Genomic DNA, 18072 nt, shown 5'->3' on the forward strand with positions numbered 1-18072 from the left:
AGGTGAGGTTTGGGAGCGCCCGGGAGGGGGGCATTGGGGAGGGGGAGGGGCGTCGCCCAGCGTCTGGGGTTCCAAACCCCCGCCTAGCCGGTCCTCCCGTCCCTAGGCGAAGACTCTGACCTACTCCCCCCGCTCCGCGGCCGACCCCGCAGCCCCACGCCCCGGCCCCGGGGGTCCCCGCCGGCGACACTGCCTGGCCCCATTTTGCTTTTGAGGATACTGAGGCCCACTCCAGGGCGGCGGCGCGGCCGGCCTGTGACATCTCAGGGGCTGAGAAACCCGGCCTGGGCTCCCAAACCCGAGCAGGAAACTGCAAACTGGCCATGCGTGTCCCATGGCAGGGCAGTTCTTGCAATAAATGTATAAAAATGTATTCCATGGGCGGTGTGCGTGCATTTTAATACCTCCAGGGGTGAGAGACGTCCCCTCCCGGACTACTTGGGTTAGGCCCCTAGCGTTGTCACTTACCTGCCTGTGCCCTTGAGCAGTTACTTTGGCTCACAGCCTCAGTTTCCCAATTTGTGAAAAGGGGAGATGATTATAATTCTGGTTTGTGCAAATGTAACTTTACTGCTCTGCTGAGGGCCTGGGGCATGGTTAAGGGGAGGAAGGGAGAGGGGAGCGAGCGGGGTTCCATTCCTGTCTGCCCCCCACCAAGTCCCTCAAGGAGTGCCTGCGACTGGAGTTAGGTGGGTCGGATGGTCCCTGCCCCTCCCTCCCTGTAGGACTCGTGAGGAAGAGAATTATGGTTGCCAAGAGGCAAACACTGGGCGCTAAATAAATGTAGCCCAGTCCTTCCCTCCCCTCCCCGTGGGAGCGTGAGTCATCTGGGTCCTGGCCCAGGGCTGGAAGCAGGGTCTTTGGGTGTCACCTGGCTCCACCCCGCCTTGCTATGTGACCTTGGCAGGAATCCGCCTGGCTCTGGGACTCAGTTTCCCTCTCTGTGGAAGTCAAGCCTGGCCTGATCGGCTAGGGGTGGGGAGGAGCCAGGTGGGAAGGGAGGCTGGGCCCAGGCCGGGCAGCCTTCGGTCCCCGGCCCTAAGTTCCTGCAGCCTGAGGCGGGCTGGGCCTCCTCCGGCCACGTCCACTGCCCACAGGCCGCCATAAAAGGCAAACGGCGGCGGGTCGCGCAGCCAAACTTAGTCATCCGGCCCGCGGGCCGCCTGCCGCCGCTCGGCGGCAATTTCCTCCCGAACTTCCCGTTTTCAAGGGAGGCCCGGGGAGGGGGGTCCGAGTGGGGCCGGGCTTTCGAAAGGCCCCGCGGCTCCTCCTAGGGGGCGGCTGGACCGGGGTGGGGGGCGCCCTCGGAGAAGGAGACCCAGGGGAGAGCGACCCCGGTTTGGGGATCTGCCGCGACGCCCCCTCCCCGCCCCGCCCTCAGGAATGAGCCTGAAGTTCCTTAACCCCTGAGCTGCCGGGCAGTCGGGCGACAGCGTGGAGGGTGGGGAAGGAAGGGGCTGAGCTCGGACCCGGACCCAGGAGGGCGATATCTGCCTCGTTAAATCTCCGCGAGGTATCCTTGGGAGAAAATCGCAGCGATGCAGGAGTAGGGCCACCTCGAGACATCCTATGAAATTTAAAACCACACAGAATCGAACAAACCTGTCCATCCCAGGAAAATGAATAAGTAAAGGCGATATGCAGTGGAATACCCCCCAGCCACCCAAAGGAAGGACAACTGCCACAGCACCAATGGCATGACTGTCACAGACCCTATGTGAGCCAAAGAACGCCACAAAACCCCATTACGGTGGAATCCATCCCAACTCATGGCGACCCCATGTGCTACAGAGTAGAACTGCTCCATAAAGTTTTTTTGGCTGCAATTTTTACGAAAGCAGATTGCCAGGCCTTTCTTCCGCTGAGCTGCTGGGTGGGTTTGAACCACCAACCTTTAGGTTACAGCTGATCACAAACTGCAAAGAAGCCAGACTGACAAGAGTTCAGAGGATGTGGTTCCATTTATACCAAGTTCAAGAAAAGCAAAACGAATATGTGGTGATAACACTTAGGTTATTGGTTCCCTCCAGAGGAGGGAGCAGATATTGATGGAAGGGGGCACGGGGAGCCTTCTGGGCGCTGGAAATGTTCTGTATGCTAATCGAGGTGGTGGCCACATGGCTGTATGCTTATATGAAAAGTCACTCAAGACGGGTGACCTCCCTGTACCGAAGTTATACCTCAATACAGAACAGTAAAAAACAACAACCCTCTGGGGCACTCCCTTATACTGCTTAGGGACATCCATATAGGTACAAAGGTAACAGAGACTCAGATGGAATGGGGCCACCCCAGCTTCTGGGTCAAGGGGCCAGAATGAAGGGAAGGGAGAAGGAGGGTGTGTGTTGATTCTGATGTCCTGTATTTCTTTGAGAAAATAGAGCTGAAGAAAATATGGCCAAACAATATTTGCTCCATCCCTGTACTTTTCTGTATATTTGAAATATTTCACGCTTTTCAAAAAGGAGAAAAAAGAAAGCACAAGGGCCTGGGAGTTGGACAAAGTGGTCAACCCTCTGACCCTCAGTTTCTTCTTCTGTACCATGGAGCAATAAACTCTTTGAGGCAAGTTTATTATGAGAATTGTAGGAGACAGTGCATGCAAAGTGCCTAGCATGTGCCCCAGGCACACAGTAGATACTCAACAAAGAGGTCTGGTGTGGGCCCCCCTCCAGAAGGGAGGACTTGTTGAGGTGGGGGACCAGGTGGGCCCACAGCTCTCTGCAGAGGCTCTTGGCCTGGCCTGCCTTGGCTGTGAAGGTTCGTGTTTCTGACAAATGGGGCCAGTCAATCCTGTGCCCTGTCTGTCCTGCCCTGTTCTGTCCTGTCCCCAGGCCAGGGTCACTCCAGGTGAGTACCCAGTAGAATGCAGGGGAGCAGGTCACCTCACCTCGGATTCCAGGTGGCCAGGTGGCCGGATCCCCAGGCAGCCCATCTGGGCAGTGAGGACAAGTTGGGGTGGTAGGTGCCAGCCGGGGTCAGGCCTGCAGCCTGCCCCAGGAGCACTGATGGGGGAGCACTACTGAGAGAGCCCCAGAGGGGTGTGGGTGGCTAGAGCCAGGCAGGGAGGAGGGCTGGGGTTACTGAGGGACAGCCAGAAGAGAGGCCCGTTAGAGGAAAAAGAAAGCGAAAGGGCAGCAGACTGCTTTTTCTCCGTTACTTTTGAGCACCCGGTTTGTTGGGCACTGCACCCAGGCTCTGGCGGGGCGGGGGGGGGGGGTAAACCTCCTACGATCGTAACAGGGGGAGTTAAGACCCCAAATACAGCAAGGCTAAGCGGCTGGGCCAAGGTCACTCAGCTGAGCAGGGCAGAGTTAGGAGGAAGTGTGAACAAGAGAGAGGGAAAGACATTTCCAAAAGGATGGCCGAGGCTGGAGGGAGTACAGAGCCCCTGGTAGGGGGTCTGAAGGGGAGGCCGAGGGAGGAATGGAGGAGGGACGGGGCCCAGAGGGGAGGGACAGAGAACCAAGGCTGGGGTGCAGCGGATGGAATGAGCGCAAGCCAGGCTGGAATGGGCTGCTCTTGGGCGCCCTCTAGTGGAGGATTTTCTGCACCTCCCCCCCCATCCTACCCCCGACGCTTGCCACACTGGCCAGACTGGGGTGAGGAGGCGGCCGATGAGCTACTCTACTTGTCCCAGGGGCACAGACTTGGGGGCAGGGACTTGGGGGGGGTGGGTAGCAGCCCTTGGTTCCAGCCCTGGTGCAGCTCAGCTCCCCTTGAGCCTTGAAGTCCCTGGCAAGGCGGACCTCTGATGTCGGCACTCAGTGCACTAGAAACCCAGCTGGGTTCTGCCTGTGTGGCCCATCCTCCATGAGCACCCTCACCCATGAGCACCCCTTTCGTGCCCTCCCGAACCCCCACCTCAGTGACCCTGTGTATGGAGCATTGCTCTTCCCTCTTACAGATGAAGAAACTGAGGTCTAGACAGCTGAGGGCATTTGCCTAGTGTTGCCACCGACAAAGGGTGGAGCTGGGGCCACTTTTGCGGGATTCTTGGCCCAGCACTTTGTGCCAACCCAAGCAGCTCAGGGAGCCGAATCATGGATGCAGTATGAGGTTCACACTTCACGCGTGTACACGAATGCACACCTGCATGCTCAGCTCATGTGGAACTGGGTCCCCAGAGTCTTTCCATGGTGTACCTGGGTGGAGGTGGATTGAGCTGAGACTCTCCAGAACTCCTTGGGCTTCCGAGTCTCCCAGGTTGGCAGAAGCTGCCCCTCCTTCCCTGTCTGGGGAATCGGCCTTCCCTTGCTGGAAGGCCCTGTGAACCCTCACCGGGGGGAAGCCTCAACTTGCAGCCCCCCCCCCACTGCTGGCCTCCAGTTGCCTAACTGGGGTCAGATTTCGGCATGCCCCGGGGATACACATGTCACATTTGGCCTGAGAGGAAATAGTTTAAACATTAGAAGAATGGCTAGATGTTGCTAATCTGCATCCCTAGCAAACTGAGACTATGTGTGGGAATGGATTCCAGGGGTGTTAGCCCGAGGAGAGCGGAATACCCCACTGGATTGGGCCAGATTGATGGCTATGGGCACACGTCCCAGATTCAGCATTTAATGTGTTAGCTGGTGCAGTTGAAAGTGGCTCCCACAGTTTGCTTGGTTGATTGGCTAAAATTTCAAGCCATTCATGGTATCCATTCAGGGATGCAGAGATTCCAGAATGTTTCTGACAGAATTCCAAGGAAGAATACAAAGGGAGTGATTTATCATGCATGACCTGCACACTTGCTCCCTTGACCAACATCACCCCAGTGGACAGGGCCCTCTCCTTTCACTAACCCTTCAAGAAATTTGTCAGTAAGGGCAGAACCTTCATCTCTGAAGATCCTACAGTCTGGGGTGGGGGGGCCATACTCCACTCAGGTGGCCTCCCTGATCTCAGAGCCCAAGTGTTGGTGGCACCTTGAATGGCAGAGCCTGAGCAGCAACCCTTAACTGTTAAAGACAAAGGGGGTAAATTACTGTTCCCGGCACAGAGATGGAGTTGTTTCCAGAATGTTCTGGCCTGCAGGGATATCTGGTAGAGGAGACTCACTGATCATAGTGTTCTTAAGAATGAGGTAGATGGGCCACATACTAAAGTGTTACTTGAGCTATTTAATGGGAAAGGAGTCCCTGGGTGGTCCAAACGATTGATGCTGGTAACCAAAACATTGGTGGTTCAAATCCAACCAGAGGTGCCTTGGAAGAAAAGTCTGGCAATCTACTTCCAAAAAACCAGCTACTGAAAACCCTATGGAGCACAGTTCTACTCTGACACACAGAGGGTCGCCGTGAGTTGAATTGACTTGACGGCAACTTTTTAAAAAAAATATATAATAGTACAAACTATTGGTCTTGGTGGGCAGCAACTTGCCTGGAGTCACCACAGAATAGAGACTGTGCCTCTCACCAAGTTTCTAGATTGCTTTTGTGTGGCCTTTCTCGCCATGGTGTTGTAGCTCCCACCCAAGTGATTGGGCAGGACTGTGTGATAGGGTAATTGTGGCCCACTAAATTTTTTTTTTTTTTAAAGGGACTGGTCAGTTTTGCCATTCTGCTGGGCTTGAAATGATGCACCGCAAAGGCGGGAAAGAGAAGCTACCACCACCACCAAGTGCTGTAGGGGAAAAGACATCACAAAGTTTAGTAAAGTAAAAAGAAAGTTTTATCCAGCATATATTCAAAGAGGCAACGTGGGAAGTGGACAAGCATGGTGGCAGAATTAATGTCCGTCTGAGTCCGAGGAAATATTACAAAATAAGCAAGAATGGGGAAACGGACAAACGTGCTGCCACAGACCTGTCTCCCCAGAGTCCAAAGGAAGTTACAGTCATTAGTATATATTAACATTACAAAACGGGCAAAACCATTGAAATCGTCACCTTTTCACAGATTGGCTAGAAACTGTGATCCTACATTTTGAATTGTCTTTCTTAGTGATCACTGGCGCAGTCAGGAAGGTCTTCTTTGGTCCAACTAATGTTCTATTCACTAAATGCTAATAGAAAGAGATAAGAGTGGAAAGTCTTTTGTGTTCTGGCTTACCTGAAAGGTTCCCTAAAAGATATTTTCCAAGATTATCTTAGCTATTGTCTTTAGACCTCAGGGCCCAGTTGATGTGTCCTTGTGAGTCCTTGTGAGTCCTTGTGAGCCCTTGTGAGGCCAGCTCTAGCTGGGTCACATTCTTTATGCTCAAGGAGAGGGATCAGTGACTCCAATATTATTTCCTAAATCACAGGGAAGAACAGCCGGAAGCCAGCTGTCCTTTGGACCCTGGATCCCTGCACTGAGAAGCTCCTAGAACTGGGAGACAGAGAGAGAGAGCTGTAACACGAAAGGCAGCAAGAAGCTACAGTAGAGACTGCAAAGCAGGAGACGGTGTGGTTGGCTTCCCAGCCCACGGAGTGAGAAAGTAGAGTACCCGTGGGCAGAGGCTGAGGGCCAGCGAGAGGTGTGCCTGCAAGAACTGCCGGGAGGAGGCTGTCCTGATGGAAGAACTGTGTCCTGAGTGTTCCTGAGCCTGAATTGTAACTGTGACTTCCCTAATAAATCCCATAATTGCGAGTATTGTCTGTGGGTTCTTTGTAGTCATTGCAATGAATTATCGAACCCATCAGAAGTAGAGAGTGGCATGGGAGGGATGGTTGGTGTCAGAACTGGTAAAGTTGGCAGAGAGAGGAGGCATATCTGACTTCTGCCTCATAGGAATCAGCCTTGGGCAGTTGATCTTGACTCCCCTTCCCCCTTGTAAAGTGAAAGGAAGTCACATACGACCCCCGTGCCATTTTTACACTGGGTCTCCATGAGGAAGGGCACCAAATGCCACCATATTGGGTGTACAGTCAATCTTCAGTTATGCAATTCAAGAGGTTAAGACTGTGTTTACTTCTACGGCATTCATGAAAGTGCCCACACCATGGAGGATAAGTATATTGAAAATCTACCCTACCAGAAAGCCATCCAGATGTGCCTAGGGGGTAGACATAGACTTGGGGCTCAAAGAGAGTGCTCAATTTATGCTGTACATGCTTAAAAATGCCAAGACTATGCTGACTAGCCACCATCCCCCAGTCTGTCTGTCATACTGTGGTGGCTTGTGTGTTGCTGCGATACTGGAAGCTATGCCACCGGTATTTCAAATACTCATGATGGATTGCTTTCAGCAAAGCTTCTAGACTAAGACTAGGAAGAAAGGCCTGGCAATCTGCTTCTGAAAATTAGTCAACGAAACTCTTATGGATCACAACAGAATATTCTCCAAGATAGTGCTGGAAGATGAGCCCCCTAGGTTGGAAGGCACCCAAAATACACAGTGGAGAGTGGGCTACTTGCATCAGGTGGACACTTGAGACTGTGTTGGCATCTCCTGTCTGGAGGGGAGATAGGAGGGTAGAGAGGGTTAGAAACTGGCAAAATCGTCACGAAAGGAGAGACTGGTTGGAGGGAGCGGGCTGACTCATTAGGGGGAGAGTAAGTGGGAGTATGGAGTAAGGTGTATATAAGCTTATATGTGACAGACTGACTTGATTTGTAAACATTCACTTAAAGGACAATAAAAATTATTTTAAAAATAAAAAGCACTTCTAGACAAACAAAAACCAAGACACTATGTCACTAGTAGATCCATGCTGAAAGAAAAAGGCAATTCTTCAACCAGTGGGAAATGGATTCCTAGAAGAAGGAACAAACAAGAATAAATGAAATTTTAAAAAGCAAAAAAAAAAAAAAAAAAAATACACAGTGGTCACAACAATGGACTGGAGCATATACCAAGCATTGTGAAGATAGTGTAGCACCAGGCAACATTTAGTTCTGTTGTACATGGGACAGCTGTGAGTTGGAGCCAACTCAATGGCAACCATCAACAACAATATCTTAATCTGAGGGATTAAGTGGAGTTTCTGGTCATTTTACTCATGCAAATAAACCAAGCCCCCAAGATGTGCCACCAAAATACGGAGTTTGCAGATAGATAGATCTCCCCGCCACTCCCACCACACTGAGATGAGCCTCACCAAAAGAAAAAAAGAAAGGGGTGTTGTTCTCCAGCCAAAGGAATCTGAAGAAACAAAGCAAAAGGGAATATTGTTGTTCTTAGGTGCCCTCCAGTCGGTTCTGGTTCTGACTCATACTGACCCTATGTACAACAGAACAAAACACTGCCTGGTTCTGCGCCATCCTCACAATCATTGTTATGCTCGAGCCCATTGTTGTAGCCACTGTGTCAATCCATCTCATTGAGGGTCTTCCTCTTTTTCGCTGACCCTCTACTTTGCCAAGTATGATGTCCTTCTCCAGGAACTGGTTCCTCCTGATAATATGTCCAAAGTATGTGAGAGGTAACCTTGTCATCCTTGCTTCTAAGGAGCATTCTGGCTGTACTTCTTCCAAGACAGATTTGTTTGTTCTTCTGGCAGTCCATGGTATATTCAATATTCTTCCCCAAGATCACAATTCAATGGCTCAGTTCTTCTTTGGTCTTATTCATCATCCAGCTTTCACATGTGTATGAAGCGACTGAAAACACCATGGCTTGGGTCAGGGGCACCTTAGTCTTCAATGTGACATTTTTGCTTTTTAACACTTTAAAGAGGTCTTTTGTAGCAGATTTGCCCAATCCAGTGGGTCTTTTGATTTCTTGACTGCTGCTTCCATGTGTGTTGATTGTGAATACAAGTAAAATGAAATCCTTGACAACTTCAATCTTTTCTCCGTTTATCATGTTGTTACTTATTGGTCCAGCTGTGAGGATTTTTGTTTTCTTTATGTTGAGGTGTAATCCATACTAAGGGCTGTGGTCTGTGATCTTCATCAGTAAGTGCTTCAAGTCCTCTTCACTTTCAGCAAGCAAGGTTATGTTATTTGCATATCACAGGTTGTTAATAAGCCTTCCTCCAATCCTGATGCCACGTTCTTCTTCACATAGTCCAGCTTCTCAGATTATTTGCTCAGTTTACATATCGAATGAGTATGATGAAAGGGTACAATACTGACACACACCTTTCCTGACTTTAAACCACACAGTATCCCCTTGTTCTGTTTCAACAACTGTCTCTTGATCTATGTACAGGTTCCTCATGAGCAAATTAAGTGTTCTGGAATTCCTGTTCTGTGCAAAATGAAATAAGTATAGCATAATATGCATGCAAGATCCCTAGGTGGTGCAAATGGTTTGCACTGGCCGCTTCCATAGGCCTGGAGATCGATCTGCTTCCGTTAAGATTATAGCCAAGAAAACCCTGTGAATCAGTTCTACTCTGTAACACATGGGGTCCCCCTGAGTTGGAATGGACTGAATGGCAACTAACAACGATATAGGGCATATACGAATAAGGTAAAATCTCCCGCCTTCCGCTCTTGGCTCTAGAATCCAGGGTGGCCCATTAACTTGATGGGCGAACAATGCCATGATTTATTTTCACTAACTTTCTTCTGAAATGTAGCATTCCGTTCCATTTCGAACGTGGCAACAAACCACAGAAACGGCAGCCGGCCTGTGAATTTTATCAATAGAAACCTCAGATGTTTTAATTATCACGTTACAGTAGCTAGGGGCATAACTAACTCACAATAATAGCAGTTAAGAGACCGGTTAGTCGTCAGTCCTTGTTACTTAACGCATTAATAAACACATATATTGATTACTGTATCGCGTTTATTCTTGCAACATGCTGTCAACTGCATATAGTTTCCTTTGTAATTCTGTGCATTTTACTTTATACTTTTAAAAGCATGATTCTGAGAAGGGGTCCTAAGCATCACCAGATGCTAACGGGTCCACAGGGGTCCAAGGCACCCGAAGGGTTAAGAGCCCTGGAGTTCCTATTGGCGGAGTTCGGCAGGAAGCTGGCGGCAAGGGGTTCTGGGAAATGTAGTTTGCAGCTCCCAGGCCGGAGCCTCGCGGAGCTGAGCTGGTAAGGGTGGGCTCGGAGCTGGGAGACAATAGCTCAGTGATCTGAATACGGGTGGCTGGGGAATTAGCTAGATGCGCGTGTGGCGCGCCTGTCCTCGCACTGCCCAGGGATAGCCGCGCACACAGTCACACACACCAGGGTCCATGCACACACACACTTGTCCACTTAGTACCGTGGGCGCTCCCGCCCCCAAGGGCACCTAGGGCCGCTGCATTGTGCACTTGGATGTCTTAGCCGAGACCTCGGTAGTCACAGTGGGGGTCCCAGGCTACGTCCCGGGGGAAGCGTGCGCAAGCAGACAGCACAGCGGTGCAAGGGCCCTGGGGCGGGCGCCTGCTCGGCCATTAGGGGATGGGGGGGGGGCTGGACTCGCGGGCCACAAGAGGCGTTTGGACCAGAGCTTGGGCGGCTGCCTGGTGACTAGAATGACATTTATTGTTCTCACCGAGCTCGCAGCTGCGGGCTAGGAAGTGACTCAGCAGAATTCCTGAGAGCTGATGGGAAGAGGAAAGCTCCGGCTGGATGGGGAGCGGCTGGTCCCGGCGAAGGCCCCACCCCGAGCTCCTGCTGACCGCTGGGCACGCTCAGCCTCGTGTTCTCCTTTCCTCCCAGGGTTCTGCTGGGGACCAGCTGCCTAGGAAGAGAGTGGGTGGGGCGCTGCCGAACGCTTGAGGGAGGGAGGGAGCTGGGAGCCAGGTCTTTCGGGGTCGGGGGGAATCTCAGCCACCACCTCAGAGCCTGGCCTCCGGGGCATCCAGGCTTTTCGCAGGGGGCTGGGGGAGGAGGATTGGTCCTGTCCACGGAGTAATTCCCGTGCTCCCCTCCTTCCTTTGCGAATAAAGGTAATCATTCAACAAGCAATTCCTAAGCGAGCCTTCTGTCTCATTTTTCTCATGCATAAAATGGGTATAACGATCCCACGCCACGACTGAGGCTTGTTGGAGCACATGCTGTCGGCCTAGTTCTGAGCAAGAAATCACTCAGGCCCTACACCCTGGGGTAGCCGGGCTGAGAAGGCACATTAACGCGCGTCCCTGAGGGCTCATCTCCAACGGCCCTCTTGGGGGAAGCCGTTTACGGCAGCCGAGAGAGAAGACACTCCAAGAGGCAGGAGAGGAGAGGGCCCACCCAGGACTGCGCGGCTCTGGGGACACGGCATGGTCTCCCGCTGCCCTGGGCTGTGAGGCTCCTGGCCGCCGCCAGGTGGCGATGGAGACGCGCCCGCTGCGCCAGGTTGGGCGGGGTCCACCGGATCTGTTGAAGGGGCCACACTTGGGGACCCTTCCCAGACCCATTAGTAACCCTTTGGATCGAAAAAGAAAAATATTAATATTGGCTGTAAAAATGCAAAATAAGAGTCAATACAAGTTTAATCTGATGACCAACGGTCATTATGTACTGAGATGGTCAAACTACAACTCTTTGTGTCTCTCCCCCCGCCAAAAAAAAATTCCCAGGCAGAGTTTTTTGGGGGGCGCTTGCACCCCACTGAGTTGGGGTCCAGAGCATAGTCCTGAGAGTCCTGTTCTGGCAGAGTTAGAGGAAGGAGAGCTGGGGGAGGGGAGCGTCTCTGAGGAGGGAGGTTTAAGCTGGGGCTTGAAAGGTTGGTAGACTTTGCAGGGGAAGAAAAAACCCACTGCCGTCGAGTCGGTTTCGACTCTTAGCGACCCTATAGGACAGAGTAGAACTCCCCCATAGTGTTCCCAAGGAGCACCTGGTGGATTGAAACTGCCGACCTTTTAGTTAGCAGCCCAACTCACCTAGCTCTTAACCTGAGGGGAGAGAAAATTCCAGAGTGAGAGAGGGACAAAAGTTAGGAGGTGGGACTGGTGGGAACAAGGACAGAGCCAGGAATTCATCCTGTTTGGTTGGAGGGTAGAATTTGGCAAGAGAAGCAGGTGGGGATGGGGGTGGGTGCGATGTCCCTCGCACTGCCTAGCTTGGGGCTGGCTACAGCTTCTCCAGTAGCAATCACCTGGGGGACTTTACACTCGCCATACACAGTCCTGAGCCAGGGCCTGTCTACTCTCTCCTAGCTGTGGCGTCCTGGCTCCCACAATCTGCTTTAGTTTCCAAGGGCTGTCTTAACAAAATACCACCAACTGGGTGACTTATAAAAATAAAACCAAACCAGTTGCCATCCAGTTGACTCCTGAACTCACGGCAACCCCATGTGTTTCAGCGTAGAACTGTGCTCCACAGGGTTTTGAATGGCTCTGATCTCTCAGAAGTCGATTGCCAGGCCTTTCTTCTGAGCCATGTCTGAGTGGATTCGAACCACCAGCCTCTCAGAGGCCGTGCCCTTAGCCATTTGCACCACCCAGAACTCCTTAAGAACAGAAGTGTATCGTCTCACAGTTCTGGAGGCTAGAAGGCCAAAATGAAGGTGTCAGTAGAGCTGGTTCCTTCTGGAGGCTCTGAGGGAGAATCTGTTCTATGTCTTTCTGCCAGCTTCTGGTGGCTCCCTGCCATCCTTGGCATTCCATGGTTTGCAGCTGCATCTGCTCCGTCATCGTATGGCTTTTGTTCCCTACCTCCATGTCTCTTCTCCTCTTTTATAAGGACACCTCTCATTGGATGAGGACCCGCCTTACTTCCGTAGTAGTTTTTACTCATGGCGACTCCGTGTGTACCAAGAATTGTGTTCCATAGGGTTTTTGTTTTCTGAAGCCAGAAGAATGTAATTTTATTTTTTATATTTTTGTTATTGTCGTTGCTGTTGAGACTATACACAGTAAAACATACACCAATTCAACGGCTTCAACATGTCCAATTCAGTGACATGATTGTGTTCAAGTTGGGCAACGCTTCTCCCTTCCTTTTCTGTGTTGTTCCTTCCCCATTTACATAAACTCACTGGCCCCTGAGATTCCTATTTTGTCTTTCCTGTTACTCATGTCAATTTGATCTCATATAGTTCTTAAAAGAGCGTAATGCTCAAGGCAGACATTCTTTACTAGCTAAGCTAAAGTATTCTTTGGTTTTAAGAAGGCTTTAGGGGATATTTTTGGTTTAAGGTTTAAAGATGACCTCAGGACAATAGTTTCAGGGGTTCATCCAACCTCCACGGTTCCAGAAAGGCTCGATTCCATACGAATTTGAAATTCTTTTCTGCATTGTCCCCTTTTTGATCAGGGTTCTTTTATACAATCTTTAATCAAAACATTCAGTAATGGTAGCCAGGCACCATCCAGTTCTTCTGGTCTTATGGCAAAGGAGGCAGCTGTTCATGGAGGCAATTAGCCACTCCTCCTATTTCTGACTTTCCTTCTTCCTCTATTGCTCCAGGCAAATAGAGACCAATTGCTATGGCTGCTTGCAAGCTTTTAAGACCCCAGACACTACGTAATGAACTAGGAGGTAGACTAGAAGTGCTAAACATGTTATTCCAAACCAAACCAAACCCAGTGCTGTCGAGTCGATTCCGACTCACAGCGACCCTATAGGACAGGGTAGAACTGCCCCATATAGTTTCCAAGGAGCGCCTGGCGGATTCGAACTGCTGACCCTTCGGTTAGCAGCTGTAGCATTTAACCACTATGCCACCAGGGTTTCCAAACATTTTATTAGAATGTTTAACTGGATGTCCCATGACACCATAACCCTAAACCTCCAAAGTGAGGAACCAAATCTCATGAGGTGTTTGGCTGTACATAAGCAGCCTCAGCTTTTTGTTGTTATAGATATGTCTATCAAATAACTTTTGCCAATTCAACTTTTTACAAGTGTACAACTTACTGACAGCTCTTACAATGATCAGCTGTGAAACTGTCTTAGTCATCTAGTGCTGCCGTAACAGAAATACCACAAGTGGATGGCTTTAATAAAGAGAAGTTTATTTCCTCACAGTAAAGTAGGCTGAAAGTCCAATTTCAAGTTGTCAGCTCCAGGGGAAGACTTTCTCTCTCTGTCAGCCTTTTTTCATCAACCTTCCCCCAGACTAGGAGCTTCTCTGAGCAGGGACCCCGGATCCAAAAGATGTGCTCTGCTCCTGGCACTGTTTTCTTGGTGGTATGAAGCCCCCCTGTCTTTTTCTCTCTTTTATATTTCAAAAGAGATTGCCTCAAAACACAATCCAATCTTGTAGATTGAGTCCTGCCTCACTAACACAACCGCTGCCCATCCCCCCTCATTAACATCACAGAGGCAGGATTTACAACATAAAGGAAAATCACACAATACTGGTAATCATGGGCCAGCCAAATTGATACATACATTTTTTTGGGGGGGGGACATAATTGAATCCATGACAGCAACCATACTCTTAATTAATGTGATTTTTCCATCACCGTAAACCCAAACTCAGTACTCCATAAGCAATACCCACCCCCTCCCGCCCCTGGTAGCCACTAATAAATTTTGTCCTCTATACATTTGCCTTTTCTTTTCTTTTTATTTAAGTGAGGTCATACAATATTTGTCCTTTTGTGATTGTGGTTTGAAAAAAGGTTATCTCAGGGCCGGACTTTCGGTGGGGGGGCTCTGTAGGGTTTTCATGACTGTGGGCTTTCAGAAGCAGATCACCAGGCCATTCTGCCAAGGTACTTCTGAGTGAGTTTGAACCTCACCATGGTGTCCTGCCTCCCACAATCTGTTTTAGTTTCCTAAAAATTGGGTGACTTATAAAAACAAAACCAGACCAGCTGCCTTCGAGTTGACTCCCAACTCATGGAGACCCCATGTGTTTCAGGCAGAGTAGAACTGTGCTCCATAGGGTTTTGAGTGGCTGTGATCTTTCAGAAGTAGATTGCCAAGGCTTTCTTCTGTAGTATCCAACCACATGAGTGGGACTGGACTCAATGGCAACTGGTTTTAGTTTTACTCCTGTATGATACCATGTTAACTGATAACATATTCCAAGACCCTATCTCCAGTCAAGGTCATATTCACAGATACCAGGGGTTGGGACTTCAACTTATCTTTTTTGGGGACACAGTTTGGTCCACAAATCTGCCCTCTGCCCCCCACCCCAACTTCTTTCCCACATGCAAAATGCATTCGCCCCATCTAGCATCCACAAAAGTCTTAGCCCACTGGCATCTCACCCCAGCAGTGACCAGCACTTACTGAAGGCCCCTTGTGTAATGAGCCTGGCTCTGGAGATACTGCAGGCCTGCCTGGCTTTTCCCAACCTAAAATCTTCCATAGCTCCCCAAGGCCCTTGAGTCCAAATCCCAGCCCTCAGCCTGAACCTCAGTGCCAATGACAGGCTCAGCTGAGAATCACATGGCGCTCACCAGACCGAGGTCAGAAAACAGGGCCTGTGGGAAGCTGGGCCACAGGTGACCTCCACGCTCCTTGGATCAACAAGGCAGGGGTAAGGAGGCGTCTTAGTCATCTAGTGCCGCCATAACAGAAATACCACAAGTGGATGGCTTTAATAAAGAGAAATTTATTTCCTCACGGTAAAGTAGGCTAAAAGTCCAAATTCAAGGAGTCAGCTCCAGGGAAAGGGTTTCTCTCTCTTTTGGCCCTGGAGGAAGGTCCTTGTCCTCAATCTTCCCATGGTCAAGGAACTTCTCAGGCACTGGGAGCCCGGGTCCAAAGTACACGTTCTGCTCCTGGTGCTGCTTTCTTGGCAGTTTGAGTTCCACAGCCCTCTGCTTGCTTCCCTTCCCTTTTTTCTCTTGAGACAGAAAAGGTGGTGCAGGCCACACCCCAAGGAAACTCCCTTTACCTTGGATCAGGGAGGTGACCTGGGTAAGGGTGGTGTTACCATCCCACCCTAATCCTTTTTAATATAAAATTACAATCACGAAATGGAGGACAACCACAGAATACTGGGAGTCATAGCCTAACCAAGTTGATACATTTTTGGGGGGACATAATTCAATCCATGACAGGAGGTCTCCACCCAGATGCTGGAGTCAGCTGGGCAGTGGCTCCACCCTGGGAGCAGGGAGGGGGCAGTGTGGGAGATTCAGGCCTCATCTCCCCTCCTGTCCCAGGCTTGAGCTAGGGGTGGAAGGACAGTGTTCTGGGAGGCAGAGCAAAGTATAAATTTCAGAACGCTAAAACGCGACTTATCCAATTAGAAGATGAACATTTGCTGAAGATTTAATTCAACTCATTAATTAATGAGGGAACAGTAAGCTGGTAAAGGAGGCACAAAGAACATTTGAGAACCTGGGTTTGTATGTTGCGGTTAGCTGCTGTGGCATCCCCCCAACTCATGGGTACCCCATGCACAACAGAACAAAATGGTGCTTGGTCCTGCGCTACCTGTATGATTGGTTGTGGATCTGACCATTAGAGTCCAGAGGGTTTTCATTGGCTGATTTTTGGGAATAGAAAGCCAGGCCTTTCTTCCTAGTCTGTCTTAGTCTGGAAGCTCCGCTGAAATCTGTTCAGCGTAACAGCAACACACAGGCCTCCATTGACAGACGGGTGGTGGGTACATACGAGGTGGATTGGCCAGGAATGGAACCTACTTCTCCCATGTTGTTGTTAGGTGTCACAGAGTTTTTTCTTTCTTTCTTTTTTTAAATAATTTTTATGTGCTTTAAGTGAAAGTTTACAAAACAAGTCAGTCTCTCACACAGAAACCCATATACACCTTGCTACACACTCCCAATTACTCTCCCCCTAATAAGACAGCCCGCTCTCTCCCTCCGCTCTCTCTTTTCATGTCCATCTTGCCAGCTTCTAACCCCTTCCACCCTCTCATCTCCCCTCCAGGCAGGAGATGCCAACATAGTCTCAAGTGTCCCCCTGATCCAAGAAGCTCACTCCTCACCAGCCCATTGTCCAGTCCAATCCATGTCTGAAGAGTTGGCTTCGGGAATGGTTCCTGTCCCGGGCCAACAGAAGGTCTGGAGGCCATGACCACCGGGGTCCTTCTAGTCTCAGTTAGACCATTAAGTTTGATCTTATGAGAATTTGGGGTCTGCATCCCACTGCTCTCCTGCTCCCTCAGGGGTTCACAGAGTTTTTTCTGACTCACAGTGACTCTGTGTAAAACAGAACAAGATACTGCCCAGTCCTGTTCCATCCTCACAATTATTGAGTTTGAGCCCATCGTTGTAGCCACTGTGTCAATCCATCTCATTGAGGGTTTTCCTGTTTTTTGCTGACCCTCTGCTTTACCAAGTATGACGTCCTTCTGCAGGGACTGGTCCTTCCTGATAACATGTCCAAAGAATGTGAGACAAAATCTCTCCATCCTTGCTGCTAAGGACCATTCTGGCTGTACTTCTTCCAAGACAGATCTGTTCATTTTTTTGTCAGTCCGTATTCTTTGCCAACACCATAATTCAAAGGCATCAATTCTTCTTTATTCGTTATCCAACTTTCACATGCATATGAGGTGATTGAAGTTACCACGACTTGGGTCAGGCGTACTTTAGTCCTCAAAGTGACATTTTTGCTTTTTAACACTTTAAAGAGGGTTTTGCAGCAGATTCACCCAATGCGATACATCGTTTGATTTCTTTCTTTCTTTCTTTTTTTCATTGTGCTTTAGGTGAAAGTTTACAGAGCGAATTACTTTCTCAGTCAATAATGTGCACACAAACTGTTTCGTGACATTGGTAGCAATCCCTACGGTGTGTCAACACTCTCCCCTTCTCCACCCTAGGTTCTCCGTTTCCATTCATCCCATTTTCCTGTCCCTTTGTAGGGTTGCTAGGAGTCGGAATCGACTCGACGACAGTGGGTTTGGTTTAGTGGGTTCAGTGCCTTCTTGTCTTTGCTTTTGGGCAGGTGTTGTCCATGTCATCTTCTATACATGATTGAACTAAGAAGCATGTCCCTCACGTGTGTTATTGTTTGTTTTATAGACCTGTCTAATCTTTTGCTGAAGGGTTCGTTTGATTCCTTGACTGACTACTGCTTCCATGGGCATTGATTGTGGATCCGAGTAAAACGAAATCCTTGACAACTTCAATCTTTTCTCCGTTTATCATGATGTTACTTATTGGTCCAGTTGTGAGGATTTTTGCTTTCTTTATGTTGAGGTGTAATCCATACTGATGGCTATAGTCTTTGATCTTCGTCAGTAAGTGCTTCAAGTCCTCTTTGATTTCAGCAAGCAAGGTTATGTTACCTGCATGTAACCAGAAAACCAAGCCCATTGCCCTTGAGTAGATTCTGACACATATAGCAGCCCTATAGGAGAGAGTAGAACTGCTACATAGTGTTTCCACGGAGTGGCTGGTAGATTCGAA

The 18072-nt window shown here is 49.7% G+C and overlaps 1 long non-coding RNA gene across 2 annotated transcripts in view; it reads left to right on the forward strand.

The window, feature by feature from the left end:
• LOC111752446 (uncharacterized) overlaps nt 1-15336 on the forward strand; it is a 30069-nt gene extending 14733 nt beyond the window's left edge. Inside the window, exons 2-3 of one of the 2 annotated variants that reach the window (XR_010323701.1) lie at nt 6232-9907; nt 10357-15336. This is a non-coding gene — a long non-coding RNA (uncharacterized LOC111752446). Of the gene's footprint in view, nt 1-106; nt 4098-6231; nt 9908-10356 lie in introns of those variants that run through there. The other variant, XR_002787370.2, reaches the window with a different exon arrangement.
• Nucleotides 15337-18072: the final 2736 nt, after the last annotated feature.

This window comes from Loxodonta africana, chromosome 12 (genome assembly GCF_030014295.1).
Source record: "Loxodonta africana isolate mLoxAfr1 chromosome 12, mLoxAfr1.hap2, whole genome shotgun sequence".
Classification (NCBI taxonomy): domain Eukaryota; kingdom Metazoa; phylum Chordata; class Mammalia; order Proboscidea; family Elephantidae; genus Loxodonta; species Loxodonta africana.